Genomic DNA, 19,618 nt, shown 5'->3' with positions numbered 1-19,618 from the left:
ATTTAATTGTCCTACCTTGTATACTACTACAGGCTATGAACTACAAGGACCACCTGTCCAAGTTGTGTTCATACGGGTTTTGTTACAGGAACACATTGAGATAGAACACAAAAGCACCAGAGTCAGAAGTGATACTGGGATGTCAGGTCTCTCCAGAGTGAAAACACTAACCCCTGTGCAAAGCTAAGAACAACTGGGTGAACATATAACTTGATGGACAGAGAGAAAGACAAAGAACAGACATCAAAGAGAAGTGCATGGACTAATTTGTTTCCCAGCTTTAGCTGTCTCTCAAAGGGGTTGAAGCTGGTATGGTCAATGAAGCACCTGACAAAGGGTTATTTTCATTATAAGCAAACTATGTGTTAAATGGGAATGACTGTTGTCTGTCCAGTCATTTTCTTGCCTGTCGTAGGGTGCATAAGTAAGACTGTTAAATGGGAAGTATGGTGGTAAGTTTTACTGCCTTGCTGATCGAGTGTCGAGTTCCTTCCACTTCCCCAAATGTCTGTGTGTTAGGTTGATTAACAACTCTAAATTAGCCAAGGATCAGTGTGTCCGTGGGCATGAGTGGGCCCTGTGATGGACTGGCTGCTTGTCCTGGCCAGCAGTGTTTCCCATCTTGTGCCCAGAGTTATCAAGAAAGACTTTGGACCCCCCACAACCATGAATCAAATTAGTCGAGTAGGAGAATGTCATGTTATGCAAATCTAGATATACAGAAGTATTAATTGCAACACCTTATTTTGTATTTCACTGGGATCATGAATGATGGGTGTAACATAGTACAGAGGTCTGGCCATTCTCAGATTGGGAAAGAAAAAAAACAATTTAAATGAATTTTCAAAATGCAAAAAATTTATTTTGTACTTTTTTGTTGCTGTTTGCAATATGAAATGCTAACATATATTAATATGTGTTCTTATACTGCCCTTAGTCACCTACTGCCTTTTTAATCTCCGCAACTCATTGATAACTAATCAATAACTTATTTTCACATCAAACTAACTGCTACTACTTAAATAGCATAAATGTGACCCAACTCTAGAGAAAGGAAGGTGCAAAGGCTACAGTCCTTCAAGAAGCTGTATGTTTTTCAATACTTAAAAGTCAAACTGAAAACCTCAGCAGCTGAGATCCATGCCTGCTGATACAAACCAAACACTGAAGATGATGTTCATTGAAATTCTGCTGCTCTATTTTTACCACATGTAGCTAAGCTGTACTTCTCTCAGTCATTTCCACAGAGGCCTAAAGAAAGTCCTATCTAACCCCACGCCTTAAGGTCAGGTCAAATCAGCCATCTCATGGATGGTGTCAGCATTCACGTATTTCAGCTGCAACGGAATGACAAATATTCAGATACGACAGCCAGTGCTTTCAGCAGCTCCCTGATCTGTAATTTAATCTTAGAGTTAAGCTATTCTGTAATGGTGAGAGACTGAGAGGGAGACGAGCGTAGTGCATCAGAGGCCATTTCTATTGAAAAAGCAATATGAAAGGCATATACTATAAATGGATTATGTGCAATCACATCAATGTTTTTGGTGGCTGGCTTTTTCCAGGTTGTGATTCATGGATTTTAGGTCAGACCACTACATTCCAACCTCTCAGAACTGTCCAGCGGAATCCATCTGCCCAGAGGGGACTGGGCGGTATCATGGTCTGGAATCCCTACAGATTTTATTTTTTCTCCAGCCGTCTGGAGTTTTTTTGTTTTTTCTGTCCCCCCTGGCCATTGAACCTTACTCTTATTTGATGTTAATGTTGATTTATTTTGTTTTATAATTATGTCTTTCATTTTTCTATTCTTTAATATGTAAAGCACTTTGAGCTACTGTTTGTATGAAAATGTGCTATATAAATAAATGTTGTTGTTGTTGTTGTTGTTATCTGACTGTGAAGCTGCGTGCATGTCTATGTTGGCCTCAATGCCCACCTTGTCTTAACACAAAAGAAACTTGATCATGAGTGGGTTCACCTTATCTCACAGCCTTTCTCACCTTAGCTTGCAGTCTCCTCAGATGATGGCCTTTTTATTCTTTTCTTTTTTTCTTTTCAATAAGTAACAAGGAGCACAAATACTTTACTTATGCTGAAATCGCTTAAAAAAGTAACACACTTTTTATGAATGTAGAAAAAAAAATTAATAACAATAATGGCCCAAAGTCTCGGAACTCAGTATTTATTTACAGCACTAGCTACCATTCTTTTGTTTTGCAGCACAATAGATTAAATCATTCCAAACGAATTGACCATCTGCCATCCAAAATAAAAGTGTGGAGACCCTTTACTGACCACCCGGAAAAAGTGCATAGGACTCCTAAGTCATTCAGTGAACCCAGTTACATATAGGCAGAAAAAACTTATCAGAATTATAACAAATATTTTAAATCATTTGTGAGTAGCAGTAAAATATTCTGAATAGTATCACATACAGTACTTACTGCAGGATGATCAAAGAAATTGTGAGTCATGATTAACAAACTTTCTTCTCCCTTGAATGAGGAGCTCCAGGTGGGTGAATACTGGGTGAAAATGGCTCAGCATGCAAGACGAGGCCAGTGTGAATTTTAAGGAAGGTGGACAGGGAGAGCTACAGTAGTTGTGGGCAGCCAAGGGCTTTGCCTTTGTAAGTAGGCATTGGGTGTTTGTTATTTTACCAATGTTTGGTACTTTATCTTTGCCTGTTGTAATTTTTGCTTTTATTATAATTAATTGTTTGCTGCTTTGGTTTTTTGTATCTCTATATATAATCTTTATTTGGATCTTGATCTTTGTATGTCCGCGAATGAATTAGAAGAAGAAGCACTAGATGGCAGTAGAGAGACAGCTAAAACATAGGCATTGCATTAAGAATCTCCTCCAGGCTTATACTACTGAAGACTGTAGTACGCCAGTCACACCTCAAAACACAGACATTCAAACTAAACAAATTGTTGTGCTTTAAATTAACTAAAGAGATGTTCATTTAGATCTTGATCTTTGTTTGTCCGTGAATTTCACGCATGCGTAGACCAGCTTCCAGTTTAGTACGTTGTTGTTACTCACGGATGTCAACGATGTGCCGGAATAACGAAAGGGGTGGTGGACAGTGTTACGCTGGTTAGCTCCTGAGGCCTGGTTAGAGAATGAGATTGCCGAAGATAAAAGGTACGTGCCTACGTAACATATGAATGAAAGAAAGACAGTGGGTAAAATAAATGACAACGTAACAGCACGTTCTGGAAATTATTATTGTTACGTTGTAGCCGATGAGTGCTGCACATCTCACAGTTGTACCGTGCCTTGCTCACATGTCAGTGAAGTGATCTCTATTTATGCTTTAAAGAGCCTGGATACCTATGTGTCCCGCTTTTATAACCATTGCTTCGTGTATATTGCCTTACTCTTTGGATTGCCACAAAGCAACCTGCGAGACCGGAGAAAGGTTGAGAAGACATCGTGAGAGGAAACGATAGCGTTGTGAAAACGAGACGGACTGTGAACGGACAGAAGCAGAAATGCTCCTACACAACCACATAATTACTATTCGAACAGTGATTCCGAGTAGGCTGTTCCTATCGAATCAATGTCCAAGGGTTTTCTTTTGTAATTTTGTTTCCCTTATAAAAAATCATAATGCTGTGCGACAAAGGGCCCAGTTCACAACTGGCAGCTGCGTTTAAACAGGGAGCCCTTCACAGACAACTTTAACACGCGGAATGTAGTTAGGCGCACATGACTAGTCTTTTATAACACTGTCCACTACATTAACACAGTACTAAAGCCACAGGAATATTTTTACATGCTGTCTAATGGTGTGGATAATTTTTGAAATGTTTATGTATGTCCTTCTAGGTCCACCCTAATTGTTTTATAGTGATCACAGTGCAGGGCATCGATGCTGTAATGCAATTAAAACATTAGAACATTAAAACAATCTACATGAGAACAGGCCATTCAGCCTAACAAAATTTTCCAGTCCTGTCCACTTAATTCTTCGAAAATAACATCAAATCTTGTTTTGAAAGTCCCAAAGTCCTCCCGTTTACCACACTACTTGGTAGCTTATTCCACGTGTCTGTGGTTCTTTGTGTAAAGAAAAGCTTCCTAATGTTTGTGCAAAATTTACCCTTAACAAGTTTCCAACTGTGTCTTCATGTTCTTGATGAACTTATTTTAAAATAAAACTATTGATCCACTGCAGTAATTCCCTTCATAATTTTAAACACTTCAATCATGTCACCTCTTAATCTTCTTTTGCCTAAACTGTATAGGCTCAGCTCTTTTAATCTTTCCTCATAATTCAACCCCTGTAGCCCTGGAATCAGCCTAGTCGCTCTTCTCTGGACCTTTTCTAGTGCTGCTATGTCCTTTTTGTAACCTGGAGACCAAAACTGCACACAGTACTCAAGATGAGGCCTCACCAGTACATTATAAAGGTTGAGCATAACCACCTTGGTCTTGTACTCGACATCTCAGGGCGCTATATAACCTGACATTCTGTTAGCCTTCTGTAAACTGTCTAGAAGTTGATAGCATTGAGTCCACTTTGACTCCTAAATCCTTCTAATAAAGTGTACTCTCGATTTTCAGAACTTTCAGACCTCCCACATCAATTCTGTTATTAAGTATAGCTAAAGCACCATTCTGTATAAAAGCATGCCCTATGAAATTAATAAAATGTGCATCTGAAGCAACCAGACAGACTCACAGATTGAGGCACAGACACTTATTCTCTTATTAAGGTGGATTAGCTTGTCAGATACAAATGTTAAGGGGGCTCCTTCAGCGCTCCACAAAGGCAAGCAGTACTACACCAAGCCACAAGTCAGCCTTTCTATTCGATCAGCAGAACGTTACTAAATCTGACAGTGGCTGTGGTCAAACTGTCTTTAGTTCTTTTTCTTGTGTTACTTTATGAAGTTTTTTTGTTATTAAATGGGGTTTCGCCTGAAAGGGGCACCAAAACTTCAGTTTGTCCTTTGTGCCTTCTTTATGGCTTTACTAGTGTTTGTTATGGACACTCCAAGTCAGCACGAAATGCTCAGGCGATGATAGAATGCTTTAAAGATGCAGTCAAAGAAGACACAGGTTGAAATACCAGGAGTCAAAAAGGTGGAAACGAGAAGGTTAAAAACCAAAAAAATCAAAACCTGATACTAGGGCCTACTTGAATTCAAAGCTAACCAGCACTAAATATATCAAGAGCTTTTTATCTACCAAGGGATACGTTGAAAGCAGGATCACCACTGCATTTGAACACTGCAACACTCAATATCATAAATGCAACCACATGATCAAGTGACCACGAACAAAGACTTTCTATACTGAGTCAAAGACAGAGATAGTATGTTAGTCAGAATGATCAAGAGAATAAGATGGGTAAAAAAATATGCGCAAAGTTGACAGCCAAAAATCAGATACCACTTTTACCAAATCCGAATCAAAACCCAAAAATCCAAGCTCCCCCCGGAAATGCTTAGCAAACATGTCAAGAACTAAAGAGAAAATAAACAAAATCGCACTTGAAATCTTATAAGGGAATATCTGTGAGTTTTGGCAGTGGAAAAGTTTTAAGCTGTTGCGCTACTGGCGTCAGACGCCGCAACCCGCATAACTATTCCTGGTGACCAGAACCCATGACATAGCAACGAGCTCACAAAGTAGTATCATCTATATAGAAAACATAAAGGCGAAGCAAATGGCATAAAATAATTTCTAAACAATTAAATATATTTTTGCCATAATATTTGAAATCTCCATACTCAAAAAACCAAAATAAGGTGAAAATTGAATTTCCAAATGTAAATGGGAGCTAATTATTAAGAAATACAAAATCTCTATATAACAACTGTGTGCGTAATGAAATCCAGACAGTAAAAAAATATGACTTTATTGAACACAATTCATACAACAAATTTAAGAATATGTTTCTCCACATTAAAAAAAAAAAACTACCAAATGCCAAAATACCTGCACATAATTCACTGGGTGGCAAGGCAGGAAACAACCCTGTGCAGATGCCAAAGACTTGCAGGCCACACACAGTCAGAAAAGAGACTGAAGGCTTAATAAGAAGAACAGACAGACATCAGATTCAAGCCCAGCATGCTGGATCATATCTTACATATATCAAAATGAAGTTTTCTCATGTGGCAAAATTAAAGCAGGAGCAACACTTTACACTACCAGCAAAATCTGGCTTTTAATTAAAAATTCAGTTCAATAAAAAATACTGTGGTTCTGAAGGACAAGACTGAAAGATGCATTTTTGTAAATGGGTGCTCTGGAAATGTAAATATTTCAACTATATCCTCTTGAGAACATGTACATTTGCCTTTAGCAGAGAAAATCATTCTACACTACAGAAGTAAATGTGCCAGATGAAGCAATCCTCTTTAATAAAACCCCTGTGTGTGTCCAGGTGCCTGTGTGTCTTCTGGTGAAGTGCGCATGCGTGGGGCCACACGGCACGTGTTCAGTCTCCTGTGCAGAGAGAGAGACACACACAGGTGCGTGCGCGTGAGACAGACACACACACACACAGGCACGTGCGAGACAGACACACACAGGTGTGCACGAGACAGACACACACATAGGCACGTGCCAGACAGACACACACACACACAGGCACGTGCGAGACAGACACACACACACACAGGCGCGTGCGTGCATTGTTGCAATGTTACTTTTCTTGGTGGTTTATTAAATTACGGATTTTTCAAATGCTCATTTTTTTCCCTGTGCTTAAAACTCATTAAAAAAGTGTTGTAGCAAGTGGGTCATAAGGCTATAGCGCGAACTCTTGCAGTGTTAGTTTTCTCTGTTGTTTAAGGTTTTCTTAGTGTTATTCAATGTTTTTACATTTAGTTTACTATTATGCCGTGCATTCAATGGTATAATTAACTATATTTGTGCTTAAAAACTTAAATATATATTTACATACAGTTCATACAATCTGGAACGGATTAATTGTATTTACATACAATCCTATGGGGGAAATTACTTCGGTCCACGACCAAATCGGGTTACAACCAGAGTTTTGGAACTAATTATGGTCTTGAACCGAGGTTCCACTGTATTACTGTCAGAGAAAATTACAGGCATTTTATGGAAATACAAACCAGTATTACTGAGAGAGAAAATTAAAGGCACACAATACAGTGACGCCTATTATAGCCACATACAAGGTCCCTTGCCATTTAATATACAGTAGACTGTTCCTATTAATTTTTATGCAATACTGTTCTAGCGCCCGTTATTGTAACGGGCTTAATGGCTAGTATATACTAAGTGATCAGACAGAAACTCACAAGTGGTAAGGTGTTGCACTGATTAACATGGATGCCTCACAGGTCCAAAATCCTGGAACTGTATCCTGTATCCAGTTTTCCTCTGTGTAGAGCCTACACATTCTTCTGTCTGTGTGGAGTTTTTCGTCATGGACTCCAGTTTGCCTCCCACATCCCCAAAGTTGTGAAAGTGAGGTTGACTGGTGATTCTAAATGTTAACTATGTACTTGTGCATATGCCCTGCCCTATGATGGGGTTTGTTCCAGCCTTGAAGCTGTTGGATAGCCTGAGTTGGATTAACTGGATTTAAAAAGTTTTATGTCATATACTATTAGATTACACTAGTGTATGTTATGATTACTCTCAAATAAAGTAAATTGATGAATTCTCACAAATGTTGATGCCTCCACAGGACTATATACACACCTTGTGCCTGTGGTATTGTGTCAGCTTGATAGTGTGTCACTTGTAAGAAACAGTTTCTCCGGAATTTGGATGAAATTGGTGAAATGTGTTGAGATTGTGGTTGTCACAAATCCACCACGTGACATAAACAGTAATGATTTCACATTGTAACCGGGCAACACTCCAGCTCCACATGGCCCTGCTTGGGAGATGAAAGATGGATAATAAATGGAAAGCTATTTTTATATGCAGCAGACCTCTTCAAATGGGCACTCACTCCTTTGCTTATCATGAAATGTTGCCATACCGAACCCTTTAATTAAAGAAGGCTCCAACCAGGTTTGGCAGGTTGGCTAAAGAAAACTTGGGCAACAAACCGAAAGTAGTCTGATATTCACTTAAAGGCAGACAGAAACAGTAGGTAACAGTCACACCTTCACAGAAGAACAAATTCCAGAAGGTGGGCACTCAGAAAGTAAAAAAAAAGAAATGAAGATGAAGACTGACCTTACAGAAAAACATCAACAAAGAAACAGAATGAGAGTAAAGTTTAAAAAGAAGCTATCCACTTACAGAAAAGACAAGCCTAAGAAATCAAAGCTTGCTACCATTTGGAGGAGTATGAGGTAACACACACTCCCCAAGTACCAACTTCTACCTAAGTGTGATAGATAATGAAAGACTTTAAGCAACAACATCAGATGCCTTAATCCAAAGACATGAGGAGTGGATTTAAAAAGCCAGAACCTAATAGCAGATTTTTAACATATGACACTGTAATCATTTAGGCAGTATCACCTCTGCGTTTATTAAATGTAACATTTTAAAATTCATGGTCGTAAGAGATATTTGACACTTACAAGTAAATATTAAAATACTTACGTCTATATACATACACATCCTTAAAGCTGCCTACTCCAGTTCAAAGCTGCAGGGCAACAGCCCTGGACATGGTGCGAGTTTATTACAGAGCACACACCCATACTGAGACAATTTGGAATCAGCAACCCACCTCCTATCAGAGTCCCCTCTGGGGAGCAGGGCAGAAAACATGAGCTCTCAAATGAAAGCCCATGCAAACTCTACACAGCCAATGACCTGGCAGGATGATTGAAACAGAATGCTCAACCCGGAGGCAGAAGTGCTAACCACTGCGTCACTGTGGCATGCTACAAATAGTTTTATTCTTTATTGTTTCTATACAGTACTAAGGCACAGAACAAAACCAATCAATATATGATTTTTTTTTAAATTAAGTATACAATTTGATATAACAGACTAGACATTAAGCCTGTTACAATAACAGGTGCTAGAACCGTAGTGCATAAACATTTGTATGAACAGTCTATATTAAACAGCAAGGGACCTTGTATGTGGCTGTAATATGTGCCACTGTATTGTGTGCCTTTAATTTTCTTTCTCAGTAATACTGGTTTGTATTTCCGTAAAATGCCTGTAATTTTGTCTGACAGTAATACAGTGGAACCTCGGTTCACGACCATAATTCATTCCAAAACTAACCCGATTTGGTCGTGAACCGAAGTAATTTCCCCCATAGGATTGTATGCAAATACAATTAATCTGTTCCAGACCGTATGAACTGTATGTAAAAATATACTTTTTTAAGTTATATATAGTTAATATAGTTAATTATACCATTGAATACACCGCGTAATAGTAAACTAAATGTAAAAACATTGAATAACACTAAGAAAACCTTGAGCAACAGAGAAAACTAACACTGCAAGAGTTTGCGCTATAGCCTTACGACCCGATAGCTGTTTTAAGCACAGGTAAAAAAATGAACATTTGAAAAATCTGTAATTTAATAAACAACCAAGAAAAGTAACATTGCAACAATGCACGCTAGCGCCTGTGTGTGTGTGAGTCTCTCTCGCGGGCCAGCGTGTGTGTGTGTCTGTCTGTCGCGTGTGTGTGTGTCTCTCTTAAGCGTGCGCCTCTGTGTCTGTGTGTCTCTCTCGCCTGTGTGTGTGTGTGTCTGTCTGTCTGTCTCTCTCGAGCGCGCCTGTGTGTGTGTGTCTGTCTCGCATGTGCCTGTGTGTCTGTCTTTGTGTGTGTGTCTGTCTCGCGAGCGCCTGTGTGTGTGTGTGTGTCTGTCTCGCGTGTGCTTGTGTGTGTGTCTGTCTCTTGCGCGCCTGTGTGTGTCTGTCTCTCTCTCTGCACAGGGAATGCACAGGAAGAGACTAAACATGTGCTGTGTGGCCCTGCGCATGTGCACTTCACCAGAAGACACATGCACATGGACACCTGGACGCACACAGGGGTTTTATTAAAGAGGATAACTCTGGTAGATCTTCAAACTTGCTGTCAATGTCTGTTCTCAGTTTTCTTCTATGTTTATTTTAAGGGAAGCAATGTTTTTGGCATCTCTGGCAAGAGTTGAGAATTGTCATGTCTATGATTAGAATGAGAGATGCCAATGTCTTACACGAAGGAGACACAACCAGACTGTACTGAAGTGCATGGTCTTTATATACATACAGTACGACTGCCTAGCAGCTATATTTACTGTATGCCCATTCATTTTCATAGATCTGCGACATTCAGTACGCACCTGTAGGTGGAAGTAAGCCTATAGGGCACAAAGGCAGGAACAAACCTCTATGGCTGTATGGTGAGCCACTTCATCCCAAGGCACACATACTCACACTCAGTCAGTCAGGGACAGATTTGAGTCACCAACACATATAGCATTAGTGAAGAAATCAGAATACGCTCCTGCATATGGGAAGATTCAGCAAACTTCATGATGGCAGTGCCTGATTTGGGATTTGAACTATGTGCATATACCACAGAGAAGACCATGATTATTTAAGTGGATGAGTTATATAGTTAAAGAGTAGGAGACAATAGTTGGTGACACAATCATACAGTATCTCTTAACTGCAAGACACTTCGAATTTTCTCAAATATCTGGTTGCTCAGCACATCAGTTGCCATATACACTAAATGGCCTAAAGTGCTGTATGTGGGCACCTCTCCAAATTATTGAGTTCATGTGTTTGAGCCTCACTCAATATTAACAGCTGCATAAAATCAAGTACATTACTATACAATCTCCATTGAACAGCATTGGCAGTAGAATGGGTCATAGTGAATACCGCAGTGACTTTAAACATGGTGCTGTTATAGGATGCCAGCTTTGCCACAAGTCAGTATGTGAAATTTCTTGTCTCCTAGATCTTCCCTGGTCAGCTGTAAGCACTATTATTGTAAAGTGGAATCGTTTAGGAGCAACAGCAGCTCATCCATGAAGTGATAGACCACACAAACCTACAGAGTGAGACCAGCAAGTGTTGAAGCGCATTGCACACAAGCCTAAGCTCACCATGTATAATGCCAAGCATCAGCTGAAGAGGTGTAAAGCACGCCACCGTCAGACTCTGGAGCAGTGGAAATACGTTCTCAGGAGTAATGAATCACACTTCGCTGTCTGCCAGTTTGATGGACATATCTGGGCTTGATGGATGCCAAGAAAATGCTACCTTCCAGACCACATTGACCCTACTGTAAAGTTTGGTGGAGGAGGGATAATGTTCAGGGTCTGTTTTTCAGGGTTTGTACTAGCCCTCTTGGTTCCAGTAAAGGGTACTTTAAATGCTACAGCATACAAAGATAATTTACACAATTTGTGGACGACCAACTTTGTAGCAACCACTCAATTCAAATGAATTCGGTTTATTTTTGTATAGCGTCCTTCACTAAGCACAGGTGTAGAGCACTGCGACAAATTCCAGGGTAAAATGTAAGTATAAATTTTACAAATTACTAAATATAGAATTAGTACACCTAAAGACACTCAAAAAACAAAGTAGAAACTAATTAACAAACATGGATACCAACGATTTCTGTCCATTAATTGAGTTTTGAACCAGATTTTTTTTTGAGCCAGTTGACAAAAGTTTGGCAAAGGTCCTTTTTTGTTCTAACATGACTGTGCCCCTGTGCATAAAGCCAGGTCCATAAAGACAGGTAGGAACTCAAGTGGCCTGCACAGAACCCGTGACCTCAACCCTACTGAACACCTTAAGGTTTATTGCCAGCCAGGTCTTCTCATCCAACATTGGTACTTAACCTTACAAATGCTGTTGTGGCTGAATAGGCCCATATTCCCATAGAGACACACACTCAAAATTCTTCTGCAAAGCCCTCCCAGAAAAGTGGTGGCTGTTATAGCCGTAAAGAGGGGCAACTCCATATTAATGCCCATTGGCTTTGAAATGGGATGCTACCAAGCTCATTTAAGTGTGATGGTCAGGTGTCCACAAATCTTTAGCCATATGGTGTGTAAACCTTCCATTTTCAATGAAATCCCAAATTTCTATATTAAGCAATAAGCGTTTTTTAACAGCTGGTGCTTCTGATTGCATCATCCACAAATGTCCATAAATCTTGGCCTGATAGATGAAAATGTCAATGATCTCCTATGCAACCTACATGCCAAAATATATATATAATTTATTTTATTTTTTTTTTATTTTTTGAAGCGTTCTCTACTGTACAGGGTGCTGCCTGATGATGTGGCCAAGACATGAGTGCTACTCTTAATTCAACTTCTCATGCTGCCAGAGAGGCAACTTGGTGTGAGAACACCTTCGTTGGTGGCTGACAAGGATATAAGCTTGAAGCCTACGCAGGAAACACTCAAAGATTATAATATTATTACACACAGATAGCTACTCTCATTAAAACATCAGACTGTACCCAGATACTGTATCGGAGAGCACCATTTGGATTTTTTAGGATATGGATTTACCACAGTGCGAGCACGTTCACATTTAGCTAGGGCATTTTAGGGGGCTTCGGTGAAATAACCTACTGAAATATGAGGGGCCTCTCCTCCACTCTCATTCCCTCCATATATCCTCCTTTACTGCCCTTGCTTGCTGGAATCAATAAGCACTTTCGGAGTTATACTCAGGCATCTTCAGGGACAGGATTGTTTTACTCCTGGAAAAGCACAAACAACACAAGCAAACGGCTTTGAAAGGTGATGATCACATTGCCTTTAAATGACTTGTGGGAAGTAAGGGCTGGATTTATTTGTGATGCTGGATCCCAGAGAGCTTGATCACCAAACTGTGAGGCACTTTGCAATCCAACAGATCATTGCAGCAGCAATTAGAAATTTAGAAAATTGTGATGAGAACAGTCCATTCAGCACAACAAGTTTATCCATGCTATTCACCAGGATTGTCTAAATTAACATCACGTTGAGATTTGAGGTTCCCTGAAGTCCTACTCTCCTCCACATTACTTGGTAATTCATTCTACGTGCCTATACTTCATTGTGTGGAAAAAAAACAAACTTTCTAGCTTTTGTGTGAAATCTGCTTAGAACAATTTTCCAACCACATCCCTGTCTATTTTACTAATGTCTTTCAAATTTTACACCCTTAAACCACTTCACCTCTTAATCGCTGTTTGCTAATAAACTGATAACTCCTTGAATCTCTCCTCATTGCTCATACCTTTCAGTCCCAGAACCTAGTCGCTCTCCTCTGGATTTTCTCTAGTCCTGCTTTGTCTTTTTTGAAATATGGACACCAAAACTGTATACAGTACTTCAGGTGAGGCCGCACTAGAGTGTTGTATACTGTAACTTAAGCATAACCTCCCTTGACTTGGACACCACATCTTGTGATATATAACCTAACATCCTATTAGTCTGTACACTGTCAGGATGTAGATTGTGATGAGTCCATTGTGACTCCTAAGTCTTTCTCATAACGTGTGCTTTCAAGTTTCAGACCCCTCAATATTTATTCAAATCTAACATTTTTACTTCCTACATGTAATATTTTACATCTACTTACATTCAATTTCATCTGCCATAAATCTGCCAAAGTCCAAGCTGTATGCTGTCCAAGGCCCTCTATAACTATTTAGCTGATTTGACATGACCTGCCTTTCCAATTGTTTTGGTATCATCTGCAAACGTAACCAGCCTACTGATTACATTCTTGTCTAAATCATTCAAAGAGAAGCTTCTCAAACACTGACTGCTGAAGGACAACACTTTGAACATCACCTACTTCCATACACGTTCCCCTCACCATTAACTTTTGTGTCTGAGCTAATTTTTTAGCCACCTACAGACTGTGCCCTGAATTCCTGTTTGTTTTAGTTTGATCATTTGCCTTTCATGTGTCACCTTCTTAAAATAAAGGTTTCTGAAAATCAAGGTAAATAATATCATATGCACCTCCCTGATCATATTCTTTTGTTACAGTATATTAATGAAAGACATTATTTTAGTGATAGCAGGTGTAGTTTGTGCTCTCAGCTTACCTACACCAAACTGTATTGTTGAGAATGTGTCAGATAATTAACTGATTAATTATTATAGCATTGTCAAATCCACTTAAGCCAGTTCATAGTTATGATATGTTATGATGATTATCATAGCAACACTGGGTACAAGGCAAGACCTGGACAGGGTGCCAGCCCAAAACTGGGCCCACTCACATATACAATCATAGTGATGCTCAGACGGAATCAATTTGGAGTTGCTGGCTAACCTAACCTGGACATTTTTGAGGATATGGGAGAAAAACTGGAACATCCAGTTTAATTTAATATTGTTCGTTATGTATGCTGCTGCTGGAGTATGTGAATTTCCCCTTGGGATTAGTAAAATATCTATCTATCTATCTATCTATCTATCTATCTATCTATCTATCTATCTATCTATCTATCTATCTATCTATCTATCTATCTATCCATCCATCCATCCATCCATCCAGAGGAAAACCTAAGCAGGCACTGAGAGAATGTGTGAACCCTGCATAGGATTCAAACCAAGATTGGTGGATCCATGAGGTACCATTGTGTTACCCTACTAAAGTATACATGAAAACAAATTTGATTCTATTACCCACCTATAATCTTAATTCCTAAACCCACTTGATACAAGACTGGTTTTGCTGGCATGCTATACTTAATAATATTGCATTACAAAGAAACAGAAATAAACAAAATACACCACAAACCATTTACAAGAGCACTGTAATGTCTCCACTGTTCACTCCTTCATTCTTTCACTCGCCCAGAAATGCAAATCTGACAGCTCATCACTGGCTCTCTAGGGTAAGGTGGGCTGGTAACCTTTGACCTGCAGCACAAGCTAGAGTTCTCTGAGGTGAGTGACCTCTGACCTCACCCATTATGTCTGCACCATGCACTGTGCTGACTAATAACAGGTTCAATGTCTGTATCCTTACATTCCCCCCAATTAGTCTGTTTGAAGAAATATTTGTAGAATAAATTGCTTTTCTTAAGAACCACACTACTGGTATTCTCCTGTCAGAGAGAAAGCAGTTGGCAGAAATGGGGGAAGTGGGCACTAAAGGTAACTTAATTAAAAAAGAAAAAAAACATTTTTTTTCTACCCACACAAGGGAATAAGAAGACATCATACAAAAAATGTGAAAAGTGAGTAAGAGTCTGACAGCTTCATCTATGCAATGCACACATGTAATGATGAAATAATCACAAGAAACTGAGAAAGAGAAGAAGCCTGGCTGTGTTAGTAGAGTTGCCTTCAAAAACATGTTCATTGACATGTGATATAGCGGGTTGGATAATGGATGGATGGATAGAGATGTGTAGCACAACTTTGGTTTCCATGGTTACGTTTCAGACAGCCTATGTTAACATGGATGTATCCAGCCCACCCCTGCTGACTGTACATGGATGTGCATCCAGGGTTTATATGGATGTAACTTGCAGAAACTTTGCACAATGAAAGTTTTCATGTATCTGTTGGGCACAAATGAGGTACCTGCCCCAATATGGGCTTACATGGACCCGACTAGCACAAACTGCATTCACATGGATGTTTCTGGAGCAATCCACTGTGTACTGTAGAAGTTTGAGTTTAGAACTTTCCTGACTTGAAATGGATATATCTGGAAGAGATTCAGTGTTGGGAAAAGTGCATGGCTCAACCTTAAATTTTGTGAATGTCTCTGAGAGCCCCTGCACTTACAAGGGCATGTCGAGCAGATACTTGGTGCATATGGTGTAACACCCGTGCAAGTAGGAGGCAGCTAAAGGGCTTGATTAATTGAAATTCTACACCAGACCAGGGGGTGGTGAGGTGCACTGACTGTCTCTCTCAGTTCCCTGCAGACCTTTCTCGGTCTTTCTTCCGCCTCCGGCACCTCTGAACACATCACGTCTGCCTCCGGCACTTCTGAAGACGTCACTTCCACCTCCAGCTCCTATGATGACATCACTTTCGGTCCTGGTGATGATGACGACACTTCCGGTCCTGGCACCTGTGATGACGTCACTTCTGGTCTTGAAGACATCACTTCCTTCACCAGCCTTTAAAGCCGCCATCTTTTCTCACAATGATCAGTTCTGTTTTGGACTGAGTAGTGAAAACAGCTCTGAAAACTTTAACGTTTTGCAGCCAGGGCATAATACACGGGTGGCTGCTCCAAACCTTTATATGTCTATTGGTCGTTTTTGTGACAATGGATATTTTGGGAACAACTACCTCAGTGTAGTTCTGAGGTTCTCAAGCTCAGTTCTGGGCCCACACTGTGCCTGCAGGTTTTTGTTCTAGCAAGTTTCACAATAAATTAGTCTTTTTCCACTTAATTTAATTATTTAATTATCTATCCTTTTCTTCTCTGAGTTTAAATTTTACAAATGTGCAGTTATTTGAGATCTTACTAGAAACATTTGTATTTTTAGATGTTTAATTCTGTTAGTTTTTCATTCACCTTTTTAGTGAAGTTTGATCTTGTAATAATTATAATGCAATCAAAGACAAGCATAGCAGACCCCTTTGCAAGGGACCCTAAATGCTATAAGTCAGGTAATTTAGTGTTACCTACTTGTGCACTTATTTGTAAATAATGGCATAAATAACCAGAAAATGAAAATGAACAAAACACTTAAAGGCAAAAAAATAATTCTTATGCATCTAAATTCATTCTTCACTCAAACTTTAGCATAACCAGTTAGATATTTCTGGATGGATACAAAGAATCACAAACTGGGAAGAAAATATTTGCTTAATTAACATAGCAATTTGATTTAATAAAGAAACTGTTGGGAATGAAGAACTTCCAGGGACAAACTTGAGAAGCACCGGTGTAGATGGATATGTTCAGCAGTGACATGGATGCCTCTGCCTGAAGTTTAGTTTTTGTGGATGTGTATGACACAACATGAGTTTCACGTCTATCGATGGAGCTAAGCAGGGGTGGTTGGTACAACTTCACTTTATATGAGAAAGGATGTTGCACATTTCAGAGTTAATATGAATACATCTGGAACATCTTCAGATTACTTGAATTTTATAGCACAACACCAGAGGACCTGAACATGTCTAGCACATTATAAGTGTTTAAAAATGCCTTTGCCACAATGTTAGATTTTTAAAGACAACCCTGCCATGGTCTTGGTTTTCTAAACCAAACTACTACTTATAGTTTTAAACAAAAACAACCTTCGTCCACACTAAAATGACCAAACGCTCATACGTCGTAGACTTTTGTCTACACTGGACATGTGTGCATTGGCAGTAAAATCCTTTCAGGGGTTGCAACGCCTCCAGGATTTATTACAGACTTGTAAATTATTTGACTTTTATGCATGCATACTGGGTATTCAAACTGTACAAAATGCTATTTAGATGCGTACAGGTAAGCAACACAACCAGCACCATGGAAAGCAACTCTTCTATGTGGGAATATGATTTTCTTCTGTGACAGGAGACCGATCAGGGAATAAAATGTTGTAATAAGCAGGAAAGGGCAACATAATATGCAAAAACAAAGCAGAGCATGATTACAGTCTGCCTTTTTTAAAATCTATGTTTTCACCCACCCGCCCTGCAACACTGAGCCACTATTTTCAGGATATGCAGTTCTGGAGAGTGTTTTCATTTCAAGTTTCCATTTTTGATGGTTAAAAAAACTGGTGTAATGTGGATGACAGGTGAAAATAGAAACTAACATCTGCATTTATAAACATAAAAATAATCATGTGGACACAGCTTAAGGAAACATTGGCCACACGGTGAGTTTAACAGTGATGCCTCTGGTCCATAAACATCTTGTGTTTTAAGAAAGTAACTGGTGCAACTTAAAGTTATCACAATTACATGTTTTCACAAGGATGTGCCTGCGAAAATCTACAACACACAAGATTTCTAGCATAAAACACATTTACAAGGGTGTGTCCACCAGGCCATATGAACTAAAATGTAGTTTTGACTTTCTTCAATAGTCAGAAGACATGGATGCCTCTGTCTGAAGTTTAGTTTAGTTCAGATTGTTTTGGACTGTTACTATAATTAAATGGGGACAACCAGGCTGGTGCCCCAACATTTTCTCCTTGTGGACCTATAGTTCATTCTGTTGTGGAAGTAACCCCCGGGGAAGACTTTTAATAATTTTCCTCCCTAACCCTTTCCCTTACTTATCAATAAGCACAATATTTTTATCATTTCATCTTACATTGCATGCATCGGCTAACCGTTTCTATTTTGTGTACATTGCAAAAGGGGCCCTAAAGAAGTAAAAGGCATCTTTCCTGTGTCTAAGAGACACATTCTAAATAAAGTTGTCGTCCTTGGTCAGCTTACTGCAACCTGTCTTATGACAGAATGCGCCCTATGAATAACCTGCCGTTATAAGAAGACAACTTTTAATCCTTAGTAGCTTGTAAGCAGTTACATTTTCTTTCACATATCGACCACAAATGATTGTGATGCACAACACACTTTACAATTACAGATCCATGGCCGGAGCATAGGCAGGTCAAGTAATTTCAAACGAGAAGGGGGAACTGAACAAGGAGTCACTAAGTTCCAAATCTAAAGCTGGGAGTGGAGGGCAGTCCATCACAAACCACACACAGTTTGGCTCGTTCTCTGCCCATTTCTTTGTCTCCTTTGTTGGTTTTCTCCAATTATATTTGACAATTATCTTCATTTTAGTTGTTGATTGCCCCCCTATTTCAATTATGATTAGTGGCCAAGGGATCAGTACTTACAATTTTGGCTCAGTCTTGGGCCTGGATGTTACTCTGCTAATGTGCAGAATAGTGAAATTCTTATTTGCAACATATTGCCAATCACTGACACCATGATAAACAAGCATGTATTGAAATACCTGACTTATTTATTGAAGAGAAAACACAAATGAGCTCATCTGGAGTACTCCTTACCTGTGACAATAATACTGCTTCCAAATATACCACAGACACCTGTTGTTTGCATCAAATATACTGTGCCTACCGGTGATGTTGTTCACCTAATATTTTCCAGGAAATATTTGGTCCAGCAAATTTGGCAGATGTTTCCCAAATCATGAGGAACACTTAACAGTCCATTGCACCCATAAAATCCTCTCAAAACGAGTTTAGTTTTTCCTTCCCCATTGATTTCAAACTTATTTCATAGAGCTTGGTGAATTTTGTGTGTCTGGCTTACATAAATATTTTTCCCAGCGTCCCATGATGTCGTGATGTGAGGCCAGTGAGAGATCACAGAGCTGTAGCAGCCAATGTTGGATGACACAGTCCCCATGACTATATAACACTAATCCTAGTAGTGGGCTAAATAATTAGCATAACATTTTTACATTTAAATACAAAAAGCGCACACAGAAGGAAACTTGAAATGTGTTGATGGATTTGTGTCTTAAAAATAACATCTTTTTGTATGGACTTGTATGCAACCTGTGTGTAATACGTGAGCCTGCCCCTTTAATATTATTACCCAGTGTGCTATGCAGTTGATGCCTATAGGAAGCAGTGAAGAATTTACGTGCTTTAGTGTTGTGCTTATCTGGTAGCAGAGGCAATGAACCAGTAAGAGTGTCAGGGAAAAAACAAACTATGTTTTGACTTGAGGATGACAATCACCTTATATTGAATCTATGGGGGACAA

At 39.4% G+C, this 19,618-nt stretch overlaps 1 protein-coding gene across 2 annotated transcripts in view; it reads right to left on the bottom strand.

Moving 5' to 3' along the window:
• The window catches only part of gnao1a (guanine nucleotide binding protein (G protein), alpha activating activity polypeptide O, a), a 347,630-nt gene that overhangs the window by 256,498 nt on the left and 71,514 nt on the right, over window positions 1-19,618 (bottom strand). The window lies entirely within an intron of this gene.

This window comes from Polypterus senegalus, chromosome 9, assembly GCF_016835505.1.
Source record: "Polypterus senegalus isolate Bchr_013 chromosome 9, ASM1683550v1, whole genome shotgun sequence".
Taxonomy (NCBI): domain Eukaryota; kingdom Metazoa; phylum Chordata; class Cladistia; order Polypteriformes; family Polypteridae; genus Polypterus; species Polypterus senegalus.
The sequence above is the reverse complement of the archived record's forward strand: the minus strand, read 5'-3'. Positions and strand labels throughout refer to the sequence as shown.